Raw genomic sequence first — 10812 nt, forward strand, 5'->3', positions numbered from 1 at the left:
TAAATAGCAGGATTGGCTCATTTATGTTTCATAGCGTTTAATATTTAACTAGAGGGGAAGTTAGCCGAAGATCGCATTGCCCCATTTGTGTCAGGGTTGTAGGAAAACCATTGAAGAGGTTGTGACAAATGACCAGTTAGAGCGAGAGCTTTGGATCCTTATGACACTCTTCAGAGTTGTAATGAGAGGGTTCTAGTGTAACATGTGGCGATTCATTGCCTGTGATCATGGTTCACATGACCAGAAAACAACTTGTCTGGCACCCATTGGAGGTTAAAATGTTAAAAATGCCTATTCATATAACCTTATTGTGGAGTTAGACTTTTCCCCTACAGTAAAATAGGTGTTGTGGGACACATTATAGCAAAAAAAAAAAAAAGATCAGATTTTACTACCAAGCTATTATCTAACACAGATCTTTTAGATGCCATGCATGGACCCCTAGATATGATAATACTGGTGCGAGGGCCCCCCATCCTATAATTTAAAAGGCATCTATATATTTCCATGTATAAAGACCAAATTTATACTGTGAAAATTATTATTATAAATATGTGTAAAATAGAATTTGGAAAATATATAGTTTTTATAATAATTTTTTCTTCTCACTATATTACTGTGCTGTACTATCCACCTTATTTTTCAACACGTAAGTAAGGTGTTTTCTGTGAATGTGCAAGACTTATGATTTATTAGCCGCTATAGGAATATAACTAGAAGAATATCATAAGTGCAGTAAACTGTTTGCGCTACAAACCAGCGTGTTTATAATTAAGACAATACATTAAAATAATATGGTAAGAAATACCAGTTTGCAATATCAAGCAGCATAAAGAGCTGTTTTGTACAGCTAAAAATAGCTGGAAGCAAATGACATTTAAATTAAATTTACAAATGCCCTGAAAAATAAGGTGGATAGATTTTTTAATCTATTTATTTTAATCGATGTTTTATTTATTTTATCCAAGTAACTTAGTTGGTTAGTTAGTTTTTATTGTTCATTTATTTACATTTTTACACTGATTTCCTCAGACTTTTCCCTTAGCACTCTCTTGTGGCCCCCTGGCGGTCCCAGACCCTAGTTTGAAACCCACTGATCTGACATTTGTGCTTTTGTATTATTCCACACCTGCTCTAAAATTTTATTTTGCAGTTATCCTGATTTATAAATTCATTTGTAAATTTATTTTGCAGTTATCCTGAAATCCATTAAAACTCATGACTCACAAATAACATTGCATTTGTGTTGTGATCTCAAACAGACAATTCTTCTTACCAAAAGCATATAATTGCTGTGTATGTCTAAAATTCTGTATTTTACTGTAAATAGGGCTGAATCCAGCTCCATTACACACCTAGGACACTAGATGGCGCAGAATGTCAAGTTGTGATGAAGGGAAATAAGGTAGGCCTGTATGGCTTAATATCATATTTTCTTTCACTCTTTTGCATTTATTATGCGCAAAGCGTATTCAGTTGTCAGTGTTTTGATTGTTGCATATGAATGAGCTGAGAAGTCTTGATTCAAAGTGCACTGATATATTAGCATTATTGAATGAGAATTATAAATGAAGTCAAAAAGACTTTAGATTACAATGAGGTGCAGCATTTACAGTCTGTGGGTTTCAGTGAAAAGCGCCGTAAACTGATCCAAAGGCAGGCACGACAGCCCGACCTTGTGGGGTTGAACTACGACCCCTGAAGCAGTCAATTACAACACTTCCTAATGGCCTGTCCACACTAATGTTATTTTATAACAATTTAATTATGCTCAGGTTTCCCGTGAAGCCACTTCCCCTTAAATAATTCAAGCAGGGTGACAGTAATTTGTCAGTTGAAAAAGATTAATTGGGGTTTCAAGTGGGCTTCTTTTCATGAAGCGTTATTGTTTTCAAAGCGGAGTGCAACAGTAGGCCTGCATGTGAAAAATAGTTGTTGTGATGATAACAGTTAGGTCTCTCTCAGCTTGGTCAACATCAGATTCTGAGAAATCTAGAAAACTAGATTGTTTAATATCCAACGATGTTTCGATGTTTTATAAATGCCATTGTGACCTTTCTTTCTTTCTGGTTTTGACACCCGGTTATAGTATCCAAATATTTGATTACAGCTTGATATACTTTCAAACTCATGACTTGAAGTTATTCGGTCACAATTGGTTCAATTTGTTTGTCCTGCTTAGTTTTCTCTCCATTTAAATTTGGCATCTGCAGAGTGTCTGAAGCCGCTCCATCTACACCTGCTCGGGGGTAAGTCAGACCAAGTTCCCCCATTGCCCTAATTCACATTTAAAAGCCTTTGAATGAGCAGGCCCCCTTCTCTCCTCCAAAGCGCTTGATTTATGTGCTGTTTGTGGTTTTATAGAATGCGAAACAATTCATTTTCTCCTGAAAAGGAATTGGGTATTAATTTGGAGAAGGCCCCTGAGCACTTTTTTAAGACTCCAATCATATGCTGGAGTCATTTAAAGGCTGCCGTGGACATTAGCCCCCGAAGAAAGGCTTTTAATCCTGCCTGAAGAGCGCAGCTATAGAAACGGCTGCCCCAACGCAAAATCATTACTGCTAAAGGGTGAAGGAGGACCACTGCTGGATTTATTCTTCACGCCCCCAAGACTATTTATTTCTGGAGAGACCCTATCTTACACCCCCCACCCTTGTGCGACACGGGGCATGTGTAGAAGTAGAGAAAGGGAAAGAAATGGGATAAAGGAAGTACATATTAAGCTTTTCATTTTCCTGCCACTTAATTTCCTCGCGGCCGCCTGTGTAATGAATGTAATTGCTACCTTTGATGAGAACACTATTATCTGAATCACACTTTAAATGGGCAAACAAGGCCCCCTCCATCCGCTCTCTCCCCCCATCACAAAGCGGGTATGAGATCTCTAATTATGTGACAGAACAAGTGGTTTTTCTCAAAGCCGTGGCGTTGCGCTCGATTGCCAAAGAGCAGCCTTGGTTACATTTGCACAAAGGCGCAGATTAGCGGCGATACGCACGCCACACACAAAGATGGGCGTATTTATCATTAATTTCCTGCGTGAACCAATGAATGTCTCTGTACAGGAAATTCTCATTTAGTCGAATGCCAGATCTCATTTTCTAAAAACCTAGTCCAATCTGGCTGATTGGAATATTGCACCGAAATCAAATCCAAAAGGGGATAAAAGGAATGCCAAAGCAATGCCACATCCTATCTATGTATCTGAATGGGTTATTATTTATGTTTTAATTATTTATGTCAAATATATCCTGAAAGCAACCATTTTACCTCATCCTTGTATAGTTTGTGTGCTGCTTGGATCACGTTCTAACTTTTGTATGACACACGGATCCTCAAACAGACAGTTCAGTTATTCATGAGGATTTATCTTTGCACATCTCGCGGCGCGCACGCGGTGAATAGCTGTTTAATAAAAGTGTCGGGCGCGTCCTACAGATGACGTGCCTTTACGAGGCGACGCACGATAAAACCGCTGTCACCTTATGAAGTCTGAACGCGCGCGCGTCCCTCTGGCAAAGTATTAAAGCATTCGACGGAGAGATTTTCAAACGTCACAGGTGACAGCACGCTTCAATTCGGGCGAGCTCTTTAGCCCCGCCGAGATGCAAAAAAACTATAAAGCAACGTCACAAATGATGAATTACACAATTATTCTTAAATGGCTAGCGTTTTGAGCTATATGCAAAGCCATTTGGCACCTTAAATGTGAGTTATTATTCTTCAAAGCAAGCTATACTTAAATGATAAAGTGATAATCAATTCCTTTGACTATGATGCCTCGCTTGGAGCCTGGGGGAAAAACTACTGATCACTTCTATTGGTCTGCAAATGATGGTACTTACAGCATGACAGATGGCTGGCAGGAGGAATGTGTGACTTTAGAAAGGTTTATAATGTCTGAAACAGGCTGCCATTCGGGCCCAGTCAGGCAACAGAGGAATGGGCCAATATTTCTGAGTGAAGTGGCATTTTAGCTGTATTTATCTGAGGATCTCTACACCAAAACCATAGGCACTAATAAAGAAGATGCTGTAATAGCTTTTGACTGGGTCCAGTCGCTCTGGATGGGGAATGAACTGTCCTTTGCTGAATTATTGTGGCCAAATGCCATTTGTACAGCCTGAAAAGTGGGGGCATTTATCCTGACTGTCAGTGCTTGGCAATAGCTCATAGTCCTGAATGATATCTCCCAACGCACAGTTGCCCCAATACTCCCATTTCATGCTCGGCGCTGAGAGGGAAACTAATGGATAGCACTGTCTGAAGGCAGATAATTTAGAGCATCTTCTGTCAAATCTTTAAAACACATGGCTCTACACAAGCTAGCCGATACAGTGGAGTGCATCCAGCGGCACCACCCCTGCGCCTCCTTGCCACTTTGTGGCGCTGAACCAGGGAAATTCATTAGAAATGGCTTTTTGATTCTTAAGAGTAAAATATGGGTATCAGTTTAATGCTGTATTTGGGTAATGTTTAGTTTTGTTTTAGTCTTCCTGTGCACAGATATACACGTGGATGTATGCATGTTCACAGTGAAGATGTTTTGTTCCATGAAATTTGCAAGTACACTGGTAAATGTTTGTATAAACTCATTATATTAAAGGCACAGTTCACCCAGTTCATCATTTACTCACCCTCGTGTCATTCCAAACCCGTAAGAGTTTATTCACAATAGAATGCTGCGAATAACATTGGCTCCCAATTACTTATATAAATCACTGAAAAAGCCATACAGGTCATAAAAGAGTTGTAACTAAAAGAGTTGTAACTAAAACACAGAATCTTAAATTTAACAGAAGTAAAACTAAAAAACTGATGCTCTCTTAATTTATTATTGATTGCACATGCTGTTCATATGCCATATGACTGTCTGTATTCCAAAAATTAGGTAACATCCAGACACAGAGGACATCTCAGGTTAAAGAGATTCAATAGAGTATTGATTATTGATAAAAGCTGATCATTGGCATAATCATGTCTAATAGACTCCTTATCTCTTTTTTAGACTAACAATTCATTGTTCCTCCAAACCTGTTCATGTCCATTCTTCTAGGTTTCAGTCTTTAAGAAACTGCTTTCTATAGCACCACATGATATTTTACCATGGACTAATGACCCTCCGCCCAGTGTTTTCTGTAGCCCAGTCTCTGCTATCATTTTTAAACAAAGGTCCAGTTTGCTTTCCACATCACAGAGGTTAGTATGTTTTATTTATACTCCACACAAGTTGACGCTGTAACAAGGAAGTACTCCATTACCTCTGTATTCTGTTTCTGAATGAATAGCCCCTCTAGTATTATTCACTTTCCCTGAACACTGCTCTTATCTTGCGCTGTACCCAGTAGGCCTCGTTAGTCACCATATGAGGTGAGTGGCCAGGTCATAATGGGAGAGAGGAATGACCCTCGACCTCCTTGACCTCTTATCGATCTCTGGGCCTAGTGCAGCTGGGCCACTGTTCCAATGCATAGGGGGAGGAATTTAAACACAACACGCACTGTACCATGCCAGCGTGCAGTTGGGGAGATCATTAATAACATGCATTTTACCTGTACAACAGTGACAAGCCAACTAGAGCGCAGAGGAGCAGGGAGTTTATGAACACAAACATGGGGCGCACATAAAGAAGTAACAAAAGAGAATGGATAAAGAGCTGTAGATAAAACCCAATAATACAATTTTTCTGTCTATCTGAATTCCCAGTGGTTTGAAATTTAGGGAGGCTGATGAAATGATGAATAGATAGTGAATTCTACTGAATACTAACATGCTTAATCAGAGGAGCAGTTTGGTTTACGGAGTTGTGTCTTTAATTTTGCTTGAGTAAATGCTCAAATATTTGACCTTCTTCTTGTCATATTAAGATATATATAGATATATATATATATATATATACAGCCATGGAAAAAATTAAGAGACCACTCCAAGTTCAGAAATCAATGTTAAGTGGTCTCTTAATTTTTTCCATAGCTGTATAGAGAGAGAGAGAGAGAGAGAGAGAGAGAGAGAGAGCCTGTGTGAGATATAAATATATATATCTTGTAATTATATATATACAGCCATTAATTCAGTCTTCTACTGATTTGGTGCTCTAAAAACCATTTCTTCTTATTAATGTTGAAAACGGTTGTGCCGCCTAATATTTTTGGGGATTTTCAGGATTTTATTTTTACGTTCAGAAAATTTTAAAATAATTACATTTATTTGAAATAGAAAGTATATTATGAATGTATTTAATGTCACTTTTGATCAATGAAATGCATCCTTGTTGAATAACAGTACGATTTGAATTACGGACTTCAATGGTAGTCTCTCTCTGTGTGTGTGTGTGTGTGTGTGTGTGTGTGTGTGTGTGTGTGTGTGTATATATATATATATATATATACTTAATATGTGCTTAATAAGTGTTAATAATTACTTAATATGTGCTTTATAAGTATTAATAAACAGCCAATATCCTAGTAATATGCATTCTAATAAGCAATTATTAATAGTGAGAATTGGACCCTAAAGTGTTTATATATATATATATATATATATATATATATATATATATATATATATATTTGGTATATATATATATATAATTTATTACACTTTTACAGATCTTTTTAAATTATTTTTTCCAAGCATTAGTCTTTTTCACTCTTTCTGTTTCTCTTTGTCTTTCTCTGTTTCTCCCTTTTACTCTTATTCTATTTATTCTGGTATCTGGTGAGGCTTCTTTTCTTTGCAGGGGTCTATCACACAGGCTCTTTCTCTTTCTCGATCCTATCACTTCTTACACTTTCACAACTCTGTTTATTTTCTCATCTTCCTGCTATCAGACACATATGCACTTTTACTCACCTTGACCTTTGGTCCAGTGAAGACTACAATAGCGGGCCTGTACACCTGTAAAGAATTGTCTTTTTGGTTTCCAAAAAAAAAAAAAAACAAAAAGGTAGGCCGCATGAGGGAAGTAAGCCGGTGATGTAAGCATGTAATACTTTTCTATAAATAATCGAATGACAACATGGGCACAATGGCATCTGGGGACTGTAAAAGAATATGTAGCCAATTTTAGTGCTATTAAAGCGAAATAGAGAACAAAATATATAAGAGGTCGAGGGAAAGGTTTCATTTGTAACCAGGGAATAAGGGCTTTATGGCAGCATAAGATACAGTAACTGTTGAGGACAGAAAAGAAAAAAGGGTCTAAACATTGAACAAAAGGGAAAATATGTGCTGTGCATAAAATCAATCGGTCGATAATTGGCTCACTTCTCATGTGTGTACAGGTGGGTGGCCATACATCTCTTCCTAGGAGCACTGATTTGATTTGCACTTATGTTTTTACAAATAATCAATGCTTCATTTTGACCGCATAACAGATTGTGTCTTGTATAGTACACTTTCATTTGGAGACACCGACAGCTTGAAATTGACAATACAAACAGATAAATATCATAAAATATGGCCTGGATTCACTTTATTTGTTTTATTCATGTTGCCTTCTATAGATTTGTTTTTGTTTCAGAAATACTTAATTTAATGTAAGATTATACACAAAGATTCATTATCGTCATTGTCATCTGTGCTCATTGTCATCATCATCATCATCCAGCGAGTCATCATTATCACCACCTCCATCAGGGCTATCTTTGTCATTTATTCCCATTCTAATTTAATATAATTAAAATAAGTGCCTGTGTCTGATTCATACACCCATGGCTGTAGCATCATCTCACTGTGCTCAGTATTTGCTCATTTTAAGCTTGCACAGTTTGACTGTGACATGTCATGTCTTTCATAAAAATGTTAATTGCAATCTTTATTGGTGGTTGTGTGTGTGTGTGTGTATGTGTGATAGGTGTAGTAGGGGGAGAGAACAGCATCTAAATTTGTTTGCCATTGATTTGTGGTCCATGTGGGGCTAGACTGATATTTATGGGGAGAAAATGCCCCTCTGCCCCCAGGACTCTGGTACAAATCAGATGTGAGATCCAATATGGCCGTCATGAAGAACGGATGATGTGAGGCGAATAAAAGGAGTCTTATCTCAAATGGATTTGTGTGGTGACACTAACAAGAGCTTTTAATCTTTCATTCAAGATGAATTCTATTCTCCCCTGGATTATCTGTTCTCTATTAAGGAGTACAAGTGAAGTAGGCTTTATTTAGCCAGTTTAATTTTTAGTATAAGATCCCCGTGAATGTCAATCATGAGTACTTTTTCATAGAAGTCTGTCTGTGTCTTTTATTTCTCTCTTTCTCTGCTGTAAGACAGCCCCCTCTCATTGCTCTCTTTGAGCGGTGGCAGTAGCTGCTTAATTATGTAGGGAGGTAGGAGATCTTTATTCTCTGTGTCCATGCTGATAGCATCTCATTCACTCTCAGTGTTTGAGGTTTAGATTTTATCTTGACAGCCTGGCTGACAAATAGGAGTCATCCTACACCTGCGCTGGGAATCTGTACTGGTGTCCTGGACAAATACGTTTGTCTATAATGTCATTGGGCTGATATGTTTATCACTAATTTGTATATATTAATATATATATATATATATATATATATATATATATATATATATATATATATATATATATTGTGTGTGTGTGTGTGTGTGTGTGTGTATAAATGAATACATTTACACACATAATGTAATATTAATTTATTTACATTTATTCATATATATACTGTAATGTGATTGTTTACATGTATTCATTTAAATCTATAATATTTAATAGATTTAAATGAACACATGTAATTTTTATATGTGATAATTATGATTATAATTTGATAATTTACATTTCTTCATTAAAATCTACTATATTTATATAAGTGTGTATATATACAGAACTTGTTAAAGGTTTGGAAACATTATAGTGTTTTAAAAGAAATCTCATATGTTCACCAAGGCTGTATTTATTTCATCAAAAATACAGAAAAAATTAATATTGGGAAATATTATTATGAATTAAAAGAACTCTTTTCTATTTGAATATATTTTAAAGTGAAATTTATTCCTTCAGCATCATTACTCCAGTCTTCAGTGTCACATGATCCTTCAGAAATCAATCTAATATGCTGATTTGATGCTCAAGAAACATTTATTACTATTATTATTATTATTATTATTATCAATTTTGAAAACAGTTGTGCTGCTTAACATTTCTGCGGAAATGGTGACACTTTTTCAGGATTTTTTGATGAATAGAAAGTTCAATAAACAGCATTTATTTAAATTGATTAAATGTATTTATTATATTTATTAAAGCGTATATTAAATAGAAATGAATTTAAAGCATCCTTGATGAATAAAATTATTATTTCTCTCTCATTTTTAATCTTACCACAAATGTTTGAATGTTGGAATCATTGTTGCCACAAACATTTTCAAGCAGAAACTGTTTCCAACATTGATTTTAATAAATAATAATAATAAATGTTTCTTGAGCCACAAATCAGCATATTAGAACAATTTCGGAATGATCCTGTGACAGCTTTGCCATCAATAAATTACTTTTTTACATTTATTCAAAAATTATTTTATTTTATTGTACTATTTAATAAAATTACCGTTCTCACTAAATAAATGCAGCCTTGGCGAGCATAAGAGACGTTTTTTTCAAAAACATTAAAAAAATTGCAACTTTTGACAGGTACTAGGGGTGAATTCGGGTTGATTGGGACACTTTTCCCTAGACATCTCAATGGCAAAAAGTGTCTCAATCACCCTAAATTCATTCTATAAGATCTCTTTCCTGAGCATGACAGCTGCTATTAGCATTTGTACTCATTTTAATTAAAACGCATATTTAATAGCTAATGATAATAATAAAATTAATAATGTTGAAGTATTTATATGTGAGCTCATAACTGAGGACATGACAATGAAATTAAAGCTCCTATAAATGACCTGTTTTAATTACTGTACTCAGTTTGTTTGATTAATCCAGCCCATTACAGCTCGTCTCTCTGTTTCCTTTAGTCAGGAAAGGTCGGTTGCTATGGCCACATTTATATGTGTTCATAAGTGGCCCTGAGTGACTGCTCACCATCTCGGCTCCAAACAACGAGCAATAATCAGCTCATTAAAGAGCTTCCTCCCTCCCCTCGTACCCCCACGCTCATCTAAATAACAAATAACAGGCTCTCTCTCCATTCTGCCTTTTTCTCCTCTCCGTCCCCCCCTCCTTTAAACCACACCTCATAGAAATGTATTTATATCTCTATATCTACAATCGAGGCTGTGAGTGGGGAAAGAAAGCGAGAGAAAAAGTGGGTTCTGTCAGAAGTGGTAGGGAAGAGTGTGAAAGTAGCCGATTTTCTTAATACATCCCCTGGGAGCAGATAAGTCTATCAATCTGTTAGATTGGAAAGCCATTAGGTGCCCTGGTTTATGCGTCTCAAGCTGTTAAAGCAGAGCAGATTGATTGTTGAGCCTTTGATGGGATATGCTGATCTAATCTCACTGTGCTTCAGTTTGCAATAAATTACACAATTCATTTCCCCCCATTTAGGGGAAGAAAATGACACCTCCAGGCACGCCTGGCCTCTCCGGGCGAAACAGCACACAGAAGCTATTTTATGGCGCCATTTAGCCAGCAAGCTTTCAGCCAACCAGGCCAACCGCCTCTCGCTCTCTCTCTCTCTCTGCTCTCCTTCCCAAAAAATCGAAGCATAATCAAGGTGTATGTTTAGAAAATTTATTGTTATAATTTCCACCCATAATCTCCTCCATTTTCCTGCAGCCAGAATGACATAGATCATCATCTGGAGAAAAAAAAAGGCGGAAAATGGATAGCAGTTTAAAATTTATCG

This window comes from Chanodichthys erythropterus, chromosome 18, assembly GCF_024489055.1.
Source record: "Chanodichthys erythropterus isolate Z2021 chromosome 18, ASM2448905v1, whole genome shotgun sequence".
Classification (NCBI taxonomy): Eukaryota; Metazoa; Chordata; class Actinopteri; order Cypriniformes; family Xenocyprididae; genus Chanodichthys; species Chanodichthys erythropterus.